The 17573-nt window shown below is 40.0% G+C and overlaps 1 protein-coding gene across 1 annotated transcript in view; it reads left to right on the top strand.

The window, feature by feature from the left end:
• Nucleotides 1–17573, top strand: part of EEA1 (early endosome antigen 1) — a 155436-nt gene that overhangs the window by 16007 nt on the left and 121856 nt on the right. The window lies entirely within an intron of this gene.

Below are 17573 nucleotides of genomic sequence, written 5' to 3'. Positions count from 1 at the left end.
ACATTCCCTGCTAGAGTGGTACATTTGTTAGGATTTGTGAACATATATTGACATATCATTATCATTTAGAGTCTGCTGTTTACAGTAGGGTTCACTCTTGGTGTTGTACATTCTGTGGATTTTGGGACAAATTTTTATGTTTCTACCATTATAATACCATACAGAGTACTTTCACTTACATACAAATCCACTGTGTTTTGCCTATTCATCCTTCCCTTCCTCTTAACTCTTGGCAAACATTGATCTTTTCACTTTTTTCTTGGTTTTGCCTTTTCCAGAAGGCATTTTCAAATTGGCTTCTTTCACTTTATATTTCACTTAGTAATATACGTTTAAGTTTCTTCATTGTCTTTTCATGGCTTAATAGTTCATTTCTTTTTAACGCTGGAGAATATCATCTGGGTGTACTAGTAAGTTATTGATTCACGCACTGGAAGATATCTTGGTCAATTACAAGCTTTAGCTATTATGAATAAAGCTACTTTAAACAACTGTGTCCACGTTTTGGTGTGGACAGAAGTTTTTAATTCATTTGGATAAATACCAAGGAGTGTGATTACTGAATTGTATAGTAAGAGTATGTTTGCTTTTGAAAGGAACTACCAAACTGTCTTCCAAAGTAGCTGTACCATTTTGTATTTCCACCAGCAATGAATTCCTGTTCCTGTTTCTCCACATCCTTGTCAGCATTTGATGGTGGTAGTGTTCTGGATTTTGGCCATTCTGCTAGGTGTATTGTGGTATCCCATTGTTTTAATCTGCATTACCCTGATGGTGTATGCTGTGGAGCAACTTTTCATACGCATATTTGCCATCTGTATATCTTCTTTTGTAAGATGTCTGTCTATTAAAAGTCTTTGCCTTAGTTTTTAATTAGATTATTTATTTTTTTACAAATAAATTTAAAGAGTTGTTTGTATATTTTGGATAATAGTCCATTATCAGGTTTGTCTTTTGTAAATATTTTTCTCCAGTCTATGAGTTGTCTTTTTATTCTTGACAATGTCTTTTGAAGAGCTGACATTTTTAATTTTAATGAAGTCCAGCTTATTAATTCTTTCATGGATTGCGCCTTTGGTGTTCTACCTAAAAAAATAATGGACAAACCACAGTCTTTTTCTCCTATGTTATCTTCTAGGGTTTATAGTTTTGTGTTTTACCTTTAGGTTTGTGATCCATTTTGAGTTAATTTTTTTTTTTTTTTGAGACGGAATCTTGCTCTGTTGCCCAGGCTATAGTGCAGTGGCATGATCTTGGCCCACTGCAACCTCCGCCTCACGAGTTCAAGTGATTCTTCTGCCTTAGCCTCCTGAGTAGCTGGGATTACAGGCGCGCACCACCATGCCTGGCTAATTTTTGTATTTTTAGTGGAGATGGGTTTCACCATGTTGGTCAGACTGGTCTCAAACTCCTGACCTCATGATCTGCCTGCCTTGGCCTCCCAAAGTGTTGGGATTACAGGCGTGAGCCACTGCACCTGGCCTTGAGTTAATTTTTTAAAATTAAAATTAAAATGTAATTATTTATTTTTGAGATGGAATCTTGCTCTGTTGCCCAGGCTGGAGTGCAGTGACGTGATCTTGGCTCACTGCAACCTCCACCTTTTGGATTCAAGTGATTTTCCTGCTTCAGCCTCTTGAGTAGCTGGGATTACAGGTGCCTGCCACCACACCTAGCTAATTTTTGTATTTTTAGCAGAGACAGGGTTTCTCCACATTGGCCAGGCTGGTCTCAAACTCCTGACCTCAGGTGATCTACCCTTCTCAGCCTCAAAGTGCTGGGATTACAGGTGTGAGCCACTGCACCTAGCCTAAATTTATTAAGACGGGTCTCACCATGTTGCCCAGGCTGGTCTTGGGCTCCTGGACTCCAGTGATCCTCCTACCTCAGCCCCCCAAATTGCTGGGATTGTAGCCATGAGCCACCGTGTCTACCCTTGAGTTAGTTTTTATGAAGAATATAAGGTCTGTATTTAGATTTTTTTTTTTTTGCATGTGAATATCCAATTGTTCCATTACCATTTGTTGAAAAGACTATTGTCTTAACCCATTTTTTTTTTTCTTTTTTCTTTTTTTGCTACTATTACAGAATCCCACATACTAGGTAATTTATAACGAAGCTTATTTGGCTCACAGTTCTAGATGCTGGGGAGTCTAAGCACATAGCACCTTTCTCTGAGATCCTGTCTGCTATGTCATCTCATAGCAAATAGGAAGGGCAAGAGAGCAGGTGTGATGGAGAGCTTATTTTGTTTTTCTTTTTTTGAGACAAATTTTGCTCTTGTTACCCAGGCTGGAGTGCAGTGGCGCCATCTCAGCTCACTGCAACCTCCACCTCTCGGATTGAAGCGATTCTCCTGCTTCAGCCTCCCGAGTAGCTGGAATTACAGGCATGCACCACCACATCCAGCTAATTTTGTATTTTTAGTAGAGACGGGGTTTCTCCATGTTGGTCAGGCTGGTCTCAAACTCCCGAACTCAGGTAATCTGCTTGCCTCTGCCTCTCAAAGTACTGGGATTACAGGTGAGAGCCACCATGCTTGGCTGCGAGCTTGTTTTTGTAACAAAGCCATTCCCGTGATAACTGATCCATGTTCACAATAATGGCAATCCATTCATGAGGGTGGAACTCCCATGACCTAGTCACCTTTTAAAGGCCTCACTTCTCAATACCATTACATTTGCAATTAAATTTCAACATGAGTTTTGGTGGGGACATTCAAGCAATAGCAACTATCTTTTCTTGTTGTATTGCCTTTGTTCCATTGTCAAAGATTAGTTGACTAACTCCTGGATTTTTATATTATGAACTCATGGATTTACCTATAATTAGTGTGTTTCTGTCAGTTACAGTCAATGTTTTTTGCTGATGTGAAAATGATCTCAGCTGTAGCTACTGGGAGTACCTTCAAGGTGACGTTTGTCATTTTGACAGGACCTTATTTGTGTTCAAAAAGCTTCCTTGCTTTTTGGCACAATAATATGTTTCAGATTTATCTTGTAAATTCCCTCTCCCATGTCTGGAATCAGCCATTTCTCTAGAAAATTCCTTTGAGTGGAGAGTGATGGTTAGAGACCATAGTATAAGCACTGAGGGTGCACTTTGCTTTTGGGTTGTCTTTGCTTTTAAGCTTTTGAATGGTAAGAATTATTGTTAAGAAGCAAGGCCAGGCGTGGTGGCTCATGCCTGTAATCCTAGCACTTTGGGAGGCCGAGGCAGGCAGATCACAGGTCAGGAGTTTGAGACCAGCCTGGCCAACATGGTAAAACCCCGTCTCCACTAATTAGCTGGGTGCACTCCCGTAATCCTAGCTACTCAGGAGGCTGAGGCAGGAGAATTGCTTGAACTTGGGAGGCGGAGGTTGCAGTGAGCTGAGATTGTGCCACTGCACTCAAGCTTGGGTGAGAGAGTGAGACTCTGTCTCAGAAAAAAAAAGAAACAAAAACCAAAATAATAATTTAAATTTAAGATATAAAATGGTTTTTTATTTATTTGATTCTGTATTTATATCATTTTTTCTTATACTGAATATCTTGGTTCTTAACATTAGCAAATGTTTTTGTTAAAATATGCATAAATAGCTTTAAAATTAACAATGTGAATCTTATGGCTAAAATTATTGAATTAATTTTACTGTTTCTTTTTTTTAGCAGTGTTTTTTTGGCTTTGTGCTATAACCCAAAAGGATATGTAGTAAAAACTCTATGTTCTTAAATACTTAAAATAATTATTTTGTCTGTTTGGTAATGCCTGCAATATAATACTTATTTAGGTTTTAAAAATTTTATTAAAAATTAAAGTTGTGACAAAATATACATAATTTAAAAGATACAATTTTTACCATTGTTAAGTGTACAGTCCAGTGGCATTAAATGTATTCACAATGTTGTGCAATCATAACAACTAAACTCCATATTCATAAAACAATAACTTCATTCCTCCCGTCCCCTGAACCCACTGTAACCACAATTCCACTTCCTGTCACTATGAATTTAATTGTTCTAGGTACCTCATGTAAGTGGAATTATACGATAGTGATCCTTTTGTGTCTGGTTTATTTCACTTAGCATAATTATTTCTAGCTTCATTCATGTTGCAGCATGTTATCAGAATTTTCTTCCTTTTAAAGGCTGAATAATATTTCATTGTGGATGTTTATACTACATTTTGTTTATCCATTCATCCATTGGCGGACATTGGGTTATTCACATGTTTTAGCTATTGTGAATAATCCTGCTATGAACATTGGTGTGCAAATATCTGTTTTAGTTCATTTAGGTTTTAATTTTTGTTTGTTTGTTTGTTTGTTTTGAGACAGTCTCACTATGTCACCCAGGCTGGAGTGCAGTGGTATGATCTCATTGCATTACAACTTCCACCTCCTAGGTTCAAGTGATTCTCCTGCCTCAGCCTCCCAAGTAGCTGGGATTACAGGTGCCCACCACCATGCCTGGCTAATAGTTCATTTAGGTTTTAACTGAAGTTCTTGATAAATGAGGATATTATTGACTAAGCTGGAGAACATAGTGAGGAAAGTAAACTTTTTCCTAGGATGGTAAAGTGTTGAGATGAATGAAGAGTTTGGTTTGGTTACAATGCTTTGAGACATCCATTACTTGATTTCTTAGTAAACAACTAGAAATGTGGATGTAGAAGTATGGAGTGCTATATTAGGTTTCTTTTATAATCCAAGTGAGAGATGATGGCAACATGAATTAAGGTAGTGGCCAAGGAGATGGAGAAAGGGGGATAGATTCAAAATGTATGTGGGCAGTTGAATTAACTTGGTGATTGGATGTGAAGGTTAAGGAATAGAGACGAGTAAGAGTGATGCCTTGGATTTAGGCAAAATGAGTGTGTGTTGGTTCTGTAATCTGAGATGGAGAATGCAGATGGGTGAAAGGGTTGAGCAAAGATAAATGAATTTGGTTTTGAATAAGCTGACTTTGTGGTGCTCTCAAGGCATTCAATTAGATATATTTGGCAAGACGGGAAAATATGAATTGGAAACTCAGCAAAGGTCTGGATTAGAGTTAGTGTTTTTATTATTGTCAGCAATGGTGATAATGAAAATTTAGGGAGTAAATGAATTTACCTAAACTATGTGATAAGCTAAGAGGTCAAGTATGAAAACTCCCTGGGAACCCCTCAGTTACTTTACATGAATGTTTTTTTTTCGTGAAATAGTATGTGTTTTTTGCAAAGATACCTTCTTGCTTTGTCTATATGTTATGTTTTTAGCTCCTAATAGTAGAAAAAGGTTAGTGAGAGCCCTTTGTCTACGCATTTAGTATAAGGCTTGCATAATGTATTTAAAGCATTGCTCTTAAGGTCTGCATATAGTAAATGGCTTTTCAAACTTTTTGAATTTGTGAAAATCTTTCTAATTAATTTTTATGGTGGGATGAGGATGAAATAGAGTAACAAAATCAGTGTTGAAAGTTACATTTTATTTTATTTTTTATTTTTATTTTTATTTGAAGACAGAGTCTAACTCTGTCACCCAGGCTGGAGTGCAGTGTCGTGATCTCGGTTCACTGCAAGCTCCATCTCCCGGGTTCACGCCATTCTCCTGCCTCAGCCTCCCCAGTAGCTACAGGCGCCCACCACCACGCCCAGCTAACTTTTTTTGTGTTTTTAGTAGAGACGGGGTTTCACCGTGTTAGTCAGGATGATCTTGATCTCCTGACCTCGTGATCCGCCCGCCTTGGCCTCCCAGAGTGCTGGGATTACAGACGTGAGCCCCCGTACTCGGCCCCAAAAGTTACATTTTATAAGAAATCCTTATAGATATCTTATAAATCCCCAAGATTTTGAGTTGTATATTATTTAATTTAATTATTTAATTTCTAATACTTGTATCCTTTCCAGTTTTAGAAATAATTTTGCTTAAAGAAAATTAGCCAGAGCCGGACATGGTGACTCATGCCTGTAATCTCAGCCCTTTGGGAAGCTGAGGCAGGTGGATTGCTTGCACCCAAGAATTTGAGACCAGCCTGGGCAACATGGCAAAACTCCATCTGTATAAAAAAACACAAAAATTAGTCGGGTGTGGTGGCATGTGCCTATAGTCCCAGCTACTCAGGAGGCTGAGGTGGGAGGATGTCTTGAACCCCAGGAGGCAGAGGTTGCAATGAGCTGAGATTGCACCCCTGCACTCCAACCTAGTTGACAGAGTAAGACCCTGTCTCAGAAAAAAAAAAAAAAAGAAAAAAAGAAAAGAAGATTAGTCAGGTGTGGTGGCACTCATCTGTAGTCCTAGCTACTCAGTAGGCTGGGGCAGGAGGATGGCTTGAGCCCAGGAAATTCGAGGCTATGATGAGCCATGATTGTGTCACTGCACTTCAGCCAGGGTCACAGAGTGAGATTTTGCCTATTTAAAAAAAAAAAAAAGAAGTATATCTAAATTATACTCAGTAAACAACTAGTCTGCAATAGATAAATCATTTATTTCAAAAAAGTTGTAGGTTGTTAAAACTTCTGTGACAGTGATATTTCTTTTTAAGATATTTCATGTAGTAAACAATAACAATTTTTCTCCCAGTAAAGTGCTGTTCTTTCTCACATTTGTGTTTGCTTCTTTGATAGTTTTTTGCAGAGATTAATGCTGTTTTATACTGATCTTGTAGTATGAATTTGTTTTTTACCAGCAATCTGGGATATCCTATTTATTGCAGACATTTGTTCTTTTTTTTTTTTTTTTTTTGAGACAGAGTCTCTCTGTCACCCAAGCTGGAGTGCAGTGGCATGATGTCGGCTCACTGCAACCTCCATCTCCTGGGTTCAAGTGATTCTCCTGCCCTGGGCTCCCCAGTAGCTGGAATTACAGATGTGTGCCACCACGCTCAGCTATTTTTTTTTTTTTGTGTGTGTACTTTTAGTAGAGATGGGGTTTTACCAAGTTGGCTAGCTGATCTCTAACACCTGACCTCAAATGATCCGCACGCTTTGGCCTCCCATTGTTGGGATTACAGGTGTGAGCTACCGTACCCAGCCAACATCTGTTCTTATTTGAAGTAAATACTTTGAATACTATGTATTTTTTTCATAATTTCAAATATTAATATAATGTGTTATAATAAGAAATATATATTTGTTTTTTTTTCTTGTTTCTGGCATGGACTCCTAAAACTTCTGGAATTCCTTGAGTGGTGGAGGTGAAAGGAGTGTCATTTGTCATTCATAATAAGTACCTTTTGGCAATAGCTGAGTTTATGCTAATAAGGTGATATTGATGGGTCCCTAGATAGCTTCAGGTTGGGGACTGGTTGCCATAGACACTAGCCACAAGATTAAGGATATGGAACTTTCAGCCCTACCCTCTGACCTTCAGGAATAGAGAGGGGCTAGAGATTGAGTTAATCACCAATGGCCAATGACTTAATCAATCATGCTTACATAATGGAACCTCTGTAAAAACCTTAAACAATGGTTTTGGAGATCTGCCTAGTTGTCAAATGCATTTATGTGCTGGGAAGGTGACATATCTCTAAATTCATGGGGACAGAAGCTCCTGTGCTTGGGACCCCTCCAGACCTTCCCTAACATACTGCTTCATCTGGCTATTTGTATCCTTTAAGATATCTTTTAAAGTAAATATAAGTAAAATGTTTCCCTGAGTTCTTTGAGCTGCTGTAGCAAATTATCAAACCTGAGGAGGGGAGTTGTGAGAGTTCCCCATAAGTAGCCAAGGTAGACAAAAGTGTGGGTAACCTGTGGACCTTTTATTTGCTATTGGCGTTAGAAGGGGAGGGCAGTCTTAAGAGATTGGTCCCTTAGTCTGTGAGGTCTCTGCTAATTCCAGATAAGTGTCAGAATTCAATTAAATTGTAGGACATAACGGTTGGTGTCTGCAGAGAATTGGTGTGGAAAACTCAAACATTTGTTCAGTAGTATAGTGAATAGAGAAATAGTTTTGTTGTAGCTGGTTTTCCTTTAGTTGGTCTGTTTGGTTGTAGCTACTTAAACATTAATGATAAGTGTTTGATAATTAGAATTCTCTGGATCTTCTTGTCAAGCCCAAATAGGTTTTTAAAAATCAGAAAACTTTTGGCCGGGCGCGGTGGCTCATGCCTGTAATACCAGCACTATGGGAGGCCGAGGTGGGCGGATCACCTGAGGTCAGGAGTTCAAGACCAGCCTGACCAACATGGAGAAACCCTGTCTCTACTAAAAATACAAAATTAGCCAGGGTGGTGGTGCATGCCTGTAATCTCAGCTACTCAGGAGGCTGAGGCAGGAGAATCGCTTGAACCCGGGAGGCAGAGGTTGCGGTGAGCCAAGTTCGCACCATTGCACTCCAGCCTGGGCAACAAGAGAGAAACTCCATCTCAAAAAAAAAAAAAAAAGAAAACTTTAAAAAGTAATATGACAACACTAACAAAAAATTATGGGTGGAAGTAGCTGGGTGGTTAATAAAATCATCTTAACACAAATCTCATCTTTTCAGTAATATAAGGGGGAAAAGTAACAACAAAAAAATCACCCTAACATGAAACTCATTGATTTTATATGATTACCTTTTAATCTTTTTTTGTGTGTATATTTTTATGTAATTGAAGTCATAATATATTCCAATGTTGTATTTACCTCTTTGGCAAATTCAGGATTTATATCATATACATTCTTTTCTTTCTTTTTTTTTGTTTTTTCTTTTTTTTATTTCTCATAGTAGCTATATCATATATCATATGCATTCTCATTTTTCTTTTTTTTTTTGAGATGGAGTTTTGCCCTTGTTGCCCAGGCTGGAGTGCAATGGTAATATCTTGGCTCACTGCAACCTCCACCTCCCGGGTTCAAGTGATTCTTCTGCCTCAGCCTCCCAAGTAGCTGAGACTACAGGCACCTGCCAGCATGCCCGGCTAATTTTTATATTTTAGTAGAGACAGGGTTTCTCCATGTTGGTCAGGCTGGTCTCGAATTCCCGACCTCAGGTAATCTGCCTGCCTCTGCCTCCCAAAGTGCTGGGATTGTAGGCATGAGCCACCGCTTCTGACTGCATTCTCATTTTTCTACATAACCTTCATACTTTATAACCTACACACTTATCCCATTAATTGTCAAGACTATTGAACAGTTACGTCATAGTTTAGTTAACAGTTTCTTCATTTTAACATATAGGTTGCTTATGATTTATAAGCTGTTACAAATAATGCTTTGGTTGGAATGCCCTCTCATCTCTACCTGGAAAAGCTCTGCCCAGATTTTGGGCCTAAACAGTGCATGGCAGGATTTACAGCTTTTTTTTTTTTGAGACAGAATTTTGCACCGTTGCCCAGGCTGGAGTGCAGTGGCACAGTCTTGGCTCACTGCAACCTCTGCCTCCCAGGTTCAAATGATTCTACTGCCTCAGCCTCCCGAGTAGCTCAGATTACAGGTACCCACAACCACGCCCAGCTATTTTTGTATTTTTAGTAGGGACGGGGTTTCACCCTGTTGGCCAGGCTGGTCTCGAACTCTTGACCTCGTGTTATGCCCACCTCGGCCTCCCAATTTGCTGGGATTATAGGCGTGAGCCATCGCACCTGGCCGGATTTACAGCTTTTTAAAGAGTTTGTATTCATTGCAAGAGATAGTTGCCTCGCCCCGATTACTAAGTTTTCACAGTGGGCCTGGCTTCTTGTTACCTTGCACATCCAGGGCGATTTTGGTTCTTATTACTGAACTTAGCTGCCTCTACCTGTTTTACGTTCCAGAATCCTGGATACTCTATGTTTCCATTTTATTTTTGGTCCATTGTGATACTTACCTTGTTTTTAAGATTGGTTCCATCTTAATAATATTTGAAATTCTTTTTTTTTTTTTGGAGACAAGGTCTTACTCTGTTGCCCAGGCTGGAGTAAAGTGGCATAATCACAGTTCACTGCAGTGTTGACTTCCTGGGCTGACGTGATCCTCCCACCTCGACCTCCCAAAGTGGTAGATTACAGATGTGAATCATTGTGCCCAGCCTATCACTTTAAATTTTTAGCATAAATCATTCCAATCCCATTCTTTTTGCAAAATAAAACTTTTATAAGTGAAAAACTCAGAATGCTTTATATTGTTTATTTAGAGTTAATTTTATTGTTTTTGGGCTTCTCATTGAAATAAAGGAATTTTAGTGGTTTAAAAATAGAACAAGAATGAAGGCTGGGCGCAATGGCTCACACCTGTAATCCCAGCACTTTGGGAGGCTGAGGTGGGCGGATCATCTGAGGTCAGGAGTTTGAGACCAGACTGACCAACATGGAAAAACCCCGTTTCTACTAAAAATACAAAAAATTAGCCGGGCATGGTGGCGTGCACCTGTAGTCCCAGCTACTTGGGAGGCTGAGGCAGGAGAATCGCCTGAATCTGGGAGGCAGAGGTTGCAATGAGCCGAGATCGTGCCATTGCACTCCTGCTTGGGCAACAAGAGTGAAACTCCGTCTGAAAAAAAAAAAAGAACAAGAAGTTCTTAGATAATTTAACAGCAATCATGAGGAGTATACTTAAAATATGGGCATCAAAAACCCCTATCTTGTGAGGGTTTCCTTGTTTTTTTCTCCGTTTACTCCCTGTGCCTCTTGGGCTTTACTTAGGTATATTTACCAGGATTATTTTAGGCAAATTTGAGAAAGGGTATTTTTGGTGGTGATAATAGGATTATGTACCTTATTTCAGGTGGCCATGGTGGCTCACACCTGTAATCCCAGCATTTTGGGAGGCTGAGGCAGGAGAATCACTGGAGCCCGTAAGTTCGAGATGAGCCTAGGCAACATACGGAGACTTCATCTTTACAAAAATAAAAAAAAGTACAATATGTCTTTGAATTACTTCCTCTCAGTCAAGAAAAACCTTAGTGAAAAGCCATCTGGCATCTGGAAAAATAAAGGAAACAGAAATGGGGAAAATACAGTTCTTTGGAAGTATAACTTCCTGTTTCCAGTATCTTTCATTATTCTTAATACCATCGTAGTGTGAAGCTATTGAAATGTTAATGAATCAAAAATGAATTTCTAGTTTTATAGAACAGTTCTTTATATTAAATATCCAATTTAGCCTGGACATGTTGGCTCACGCCTGTAATCCCAGCACTTTGGGAGACTGAGGCAGGTGGATCAATTGAGGTCAGGAGTTCAAGATCAGCCTGGCCAACATGGTGAAACCCCGTCTCTACTAAAAATATAAAAATTAGCTGGGCATGGTGGCGTGTGCCTGTAATTCCAGCTACTGGGGAGGCTGAGGCAGGAGAATCACTTGAACCTGGGAGGCAGAGATGGCAGTGAGCCGAGATCATGCTGTTGTACTCCAGCCTGGGTAACAGAGCGAGACTGTCTCAAACAAAACAAAACAAAACAAAACAAAAACAAAAAATTTAAGTGCTCTTTTAAAACGTTTTCGCCATTTACTTTTTGCCACATCCATGAATGTATCATTAAATCCAGAACTGGCTTTTATTTATTTATAAATTCATGTCTCAATTATATTATTTTGGGAATGAATCTTGCTTTGGTGTTGGCAGGACTGTAGCTGATATGAAACCAGGAAAATTTTGTGGGCATTAAATGAACACAGTAAAAACATACTCTGGATAAATTTAGACAGTTTTAGAATGTTAGATTTTGGGAAAATTTAAAGGGACTGTGGACACAGGCCTGCTCCTCCATACTGTACCAGGAAATCTGAGATTCCCTAGGCTGAGAAGAACTTGAGGATTTTTTTTTCTGAAAGCCCTTGAATGCGTTTAGATAAGTCGAGGGGAGAAATCTGAGATCAGTATTCCTCCTGTATCTGTGATAGCTAAGGATACATCATTGGAAACAGTCAGGGTGTTAACTACCTTTTTAAAAAAATCATATGACTTTTGGTCCCTTTTGTTGTGATTCCTTGTTTCTGCAAAGCTGGCTGGGATCAGCATAGTAGGTTAAAAAAAAAAAAAAAAAAAAAAACCTCAGTGACAGAATTTAGGAATCTCCAATCGCCCAAACATGTCACTAAAGACTTGAACCTGGGCCGGGCGCCGTGGCTCATACCTGTAATCCCAGCACTTTGGGAGGCTGAGGCGGGTGGATCACGAGGTCAGGAGATCGAGACCATCCTGGCTAACACGGTGAAACCCTCTCTCTACTAAAAATACAAAAATTAGCCAGTGGGCGCCTGTAGTCCCAGCTACTCGGGTGGCGGAGGCAGGAGAATGGTGTGGTCCTGGGAGTTGGAGCTTGCAGTGAGCCGAGATCGCGCCACTGCACTCCAGCCTGGGAGACAGTGCGACACTCTGTCTCAAAAACAAGAAAACAAAAAAACAAAAAAAAAAACCACTTGAACCTATCACCAAATACTCAAGATGCAGAAGATAAATTCCACCCAAGGGAGAATGACCCTCTGAAGAAAAGTTTGGAATCATTATCACAGCCATTGGAGGAGACATGCAAGAGTTATGTGGCTGAGGTTTCACAATATCCTGCTGTGCCTCCAGTCCAGAAAAGAAAGCTAGATCAACTTCCAAAAAAGCATAGGCATTTTAGGAAGATTGTAAGGACAAAGAAAATGAGACCGAGCAAGAGGAAGGAGAAAATAGAGACCCACTACTCCCTTTCCCCTAATTCTTCAGCACCTTTGGTCCCACCACAAAGTGAAGAGACTAGATTAAAAGCTGACCCTGTTCAGTGCCCAGGAAGATGATCCGGACTTTCCCAATGAGGACAGATTACAGTGTCAGCAGGATGAATGTGCCTGTGTAATGCATCAGGAATGTCAAATCCAGCCCTGTGAGCTCTCAGTGGCTCAGGAACCCAGGCCTTCTGCCATGACATCCTTGGCATCACTGCTTTGATTATTTCACAAGCTTTGTCTGCTTGTCTAGAAAGTGGAAACTTCCCAGAAGAAGGGTCAGCAACCATGCTGAGGCAGGAGGTAGTGCTCAGGTTCCGAGACCTGGCAATAAAGTGCAACCTCTCTAAAGTCTGTAGCAAATTGAAGTTAGGCTGAAGTGGGATTTGATCTAGATAGGTGGTATCTAAAATTCATGTTTATTTCACTCATGTATTGGTTGGCTTAACCTTCTCTGACTTCTCTGAGGATGAAAGCCTTACAATTTCATCATTTTGGGTAGTGTCTCCTGATACTGACAACCAAATGGAGACTCCTCATATCCAGCTCTTCTCATTTTTTTTTTTTTTTTTTACCTTTGGCCAGAGATTCATTTTGCATTCTTCATCTTTAGTACTTTATTGAAATTCTGCCACTTTCTACTTGTTTTTGATAAGCCTTGGTGTGGTGGTTGCTACTATTCTTGGACAGGATAGTTGTTGCCTCCTCCATCTCTTAACAATGTTTCTGTTTTTTTTTTTTTTTTTTTTTTTTTTTTTTTTTTTTTCCTCATTAGTAAAGTGCCTGTCTCTTTCTGAACTGTGCCTCTGATGTTCTCTAACCATCTTCATTGAAACATAGGCTGGGTGCAGGGGCTCTTACCTGTAATCTCAGCACTTTGGGAGGATGAAGTGGGTGGAGGATCACTTGAGCCTGGGAGTTCCAAGACCAGCCTGGGCAGCGTCGTGAGACCTGTCTCTAAGAAAGAAAAAAAAAAAAAAGACATAGTTACACAAGTAATGTTCCTTTTTTTTTTTTTTTTTGAGATGGAATCTCGCTCTGTCACTTAGGCTGGAGTGAGGTGGCACGATCTCGGCTCACTGCAACCTCTGCCTCCCAGGTTCAAGCAATTCTCCTGCCTCAGCCTCCCGAATAGCTGGGATTACGGGTGTGCACCACCATACCCAGCTAATGTTTGTATTTTTAGTAGAGACGGGGTTTTACCATATTGGCCAGGCTGGTCTCGAACTCCTAACCTGAAGTGATCCACCCACCTCAGCCTCCCAAAGTGCTGGGATTACAGACGTGAGCCATTTCACCCAGCTATACCTTCTTTGTCATCTTTAGTTGACAGAACCTCACAGAACCCTGAGTTCTTTTGAGAATCCTAAAGAACATAAGTATTTTAAAAAAGGTTCATATGGAACCAAAAAAGAGCCCGCGTTGCCAAGACAATCCTAAGTCAAAAGAACAAAGATGGAGGCATCACGCTACCTGACTTCAAACTATACTACAAGGCTACGGTAACCAAAACAGCATGGTACTGGTACCAAAACAGAGATATAGACCAATAGAACAGAACAGAGTCCTCAGAAATAATACCACACATCTACAGCCATCTGATCTTTGACAAACCTCAGAAAAACAAGAAATGGGGAAAGGATTCCCTATTTAATAAATGGTGCTGGGAAAATTGGCTAGCCATAAGTAGAAAGCTGAAACTGGATCCTTTCCTTACTCCTTATACGAAAATCAATTCAAGATGGATTAGAGACTTAAATGTTAGACCTAATACCATAAAAACCCTAGAAGAAAACCTAGGTAGTACCATTCAGGACATAGGCATGGGCAAAGACTTCATGTCTAAAACACCAAAAGCAACGGCAACAAAAGCCAAAATTGACAAATGGGATCTAATTAAACTAAAGAGTTTCTGCACAGCAAAAGAAACTACCATCAGAGTGAACAGGCAACCTACAGAATGGGAGAAAATTTTTGCAATCTACTCATCTGACAAAGGGCTGACATCCAGAACCTACAAAGAACTCAAACAAATTTACAAGAAAAAAAAAACAACCCCATCCAAAAGTGGGCAAAGGATATGAACAGACATTTCTCAAAAGAAGACATTCATACAGCCAACAGACACATGAAAAAATGCTCATCATCACTGGCCATCAGAGAAATGCAAATCAAAACCACAATGAGATACCATCTCATACCAGTTAGAATGGCAATCATTAAAAAGTCAGGAAACAACAGGTGCTGGAGAGGATGTGGAGAAATAGGAACACTTTTACACTGTTGGTGGGATTGTAAACTAGTTCAACCATTGTGGAAAACAGTATGGCGATTCCTCAAGGATCTAGAACTAGATGTACCATATGACCCAGCCATCCCATTGCTGGGTATATACCCAAAGGATTATAAATCATGCTGCTATAAAGACACATGCACACGTATGTTTATTGCGGCACTATTCACAATAGCAAAGACTTGGAATCAACTCAAATGTCCATCAGTGACAGACTGGATTATGAAAATGTGGCACATATGGAATACTATGCAGCCATAAAAAAGGACGAGTTTGTGTCCTTTGTAGGGACATGGATGCAGCTGGAAACCATCATTCTTAGCAAACTATCACAAGAACAGAAAACCAAACACCGCATGTTCTCACCCATAGGTGGGAACTGAACAATGAGATCACTTGGACTCGGGAAGGGGAACATCACACACCAGGGCCTATCATGGGGAGGGGGGAGGGAAGAGGGATTGCATTGGGAGTTATACCTGATGTAAATGACGAGTTGATGGGTGCTGACGAGTTGATGGGTGCAGCACACCAACATGGCACAAGTATACGTATGTAACAAACCTGCACGTTATGCACATGTACCCTAGAACTTAAAGTATAATAATAATAATAAAAATAAAAATAAAAATAAAAAAGGTTCAAGATCATTTTATTTCCACCTTGTCATGGCATGCTAGGTTAATACTCTATCCAGAATATGAAATAAAAGTTTAATCTTATACCCTTCTTTGAGGAAGTATGTTTAAGAAGAGTTGGGGTGTTTCTCTGTAGCTTTAATTACTGGTTGTTATTTTGTATTTGTTCTAGTTTCCCAATTTATATAAAAACTATACAAGTATATAGGCATACTTGTATATAGGCATATCTCGGAGATATTGCGGGCTTGGTTCTAGATCACTGCAATGAAACAAGTATTGCAACAAAATGAGTCACATAAATTCTTTGGTTTCACAGTGCATATAAAAATTATATTCACAGCATATTGTAGTCTATTAAGTGTACAATAACATTATGTCTAATTAAGTAGATACCTTAATTAAAAAATATTTTATTGCTGTAAAATGCTAACAATCGTTTGAGCCTTCAGTGATTTGTAATCTTTTTTCTTTGATGAGACAGAGTCTCGCTCTGTCACCCAGTCTATAGTGCAGTTGTGTGATCATAGCTCACTGTATTTTTGAATTCCTGGGCTTAAGTGATCCTCCCACCTCAGCCTTCCTAGTGTCACTGGTAGAGGGTTGTGACTGCAAGTTGTCCAGGTTCTTGGCGTTTTGAATAAAGAATTGGACAAAATGCCCAGCAAAGCAAAGAAAGAATGAAGCAACAAAGGAACAAAAGCAGAGATTTACTGAAAACAAAAGTACACTCCACAGTGTGGGAGTGGGCCTGAGCAGTGGCTCAAGGGCCTGGATGCAGAATCTTCTTGGGTCCAAATACTCCCTGGACGTTTCCCATTAGCCACTTCACGCTCACCTCATGTAAATGAAGTAGTAGCCCACAATCAGTCTGGTTGGTTGCAGAAAGCAGCCAACCAGAGGCTGAAGTAAAATTACAGAGGTCACACTCCTGTGCAAACATCTGATTGGTTGCAAAAGGCAATTGGTTGCCTTTTGCAACCAATCAGCCTAGGGTGAAGCTACACAGTTATACTTCTATGCAAATGAAGAGTTGCCTGCAATCTGATTTGTTGTGGATAGCCAATTTCCCATCTGCCGTGCAGAAAAGCCTCTGGTCCTTTTGTTACTTAGGTGTGGAAAGTTAGGGTTTTCCTTTCAATTTAGTTCTAGGAAGTCTCTGTGAAACAGCCTTAGGTTCCCTGCCTCCAGACCCTATTCTCCTGCCTCATTAGTAGCTGGGACTACAGGTGCATGCCACCACACCTTGCTAATTTTTGTATTTTTTTTGGTAGAGATGGGGTCTCATTATGTTGCCCAGAGTGGTCTCAAATGCCTAGTCTCAAGCGATCCTCCTGCTTTGGCCTCCCAAAGCATTAGGATTACAGATGTGGGCCACCTTGCCCAGCTAGTCATAATCTTTTTGCTTGTGGAAGGTTTTGCCTCTATACTGATAGCTGCTGACTGACCAGGGTGGAGATTTCTGAAGGTTGGGATGGCTGTGTCAATTTCTTTTTTTTCCTTTTTTAATTTTCTTTCAGTGGTGCAATCTCACTGCAACCTCCGCCTCTCAGATTCAAGCGATTCTCCTGCTTCAGCCTCCTGAGTAGCTGGGATTACAGGCGTGCACCACCACGCATGGCTAATTTTTGTATTTTTAGTAGAGACGGAGTTTCACCATGTTGGTCAGGTTGGAGTTGTGGCAGTTTCTTAGAATAACAGTGAAGTTTGCTGCTTTGCTTTGATTAACTCTTCCTTTCATGAAAAATTTCCCTGTAGCATTCTGTTTGATAGCATCTTACCCACAATAGAACTTCCTTCAAAACTTGAGTCAGTCCTCCCAAAAGCTGCTGATGCTTTATCAGCTAAATTTATGGAATATTCTAAATTCTTGATTGTCATTTTAACAGTATTCACAGCATCTTCTCCAGTAGTAGATTTCATCTCAAGAAACCACCTTCTTTGCTCATCCCTAAGAAGCCATTCCTCCTCCATTAAAGTTTTGTCATGAAAATTATCAGTCATGCTGGGCGCGGTGGCTCACACTTGTAATCCTAGCACTTTGGGAGGCCGAAGTGGGCGGATCA

The sequence above is a fragment of the Chlorocebus sabaeus genome, chromosome 11, assembly GCF_047675955.1.
Source record: "Chlorocebus sabaeus isolate Y175 chromosome 11, mChlSab1.0.hap1, whole genome shotgun sequence".
NCBI lineage: Eukaryota > Metazoa > Chordata > Mammalia > Primates > Cercopithecidae > Chlorocebus > Chlorocebus sabaeus.
Note: the sequence above shows the minus strand (reverse complement) of the source record. Positions and strands in the feature narration are given on the sequence as shown.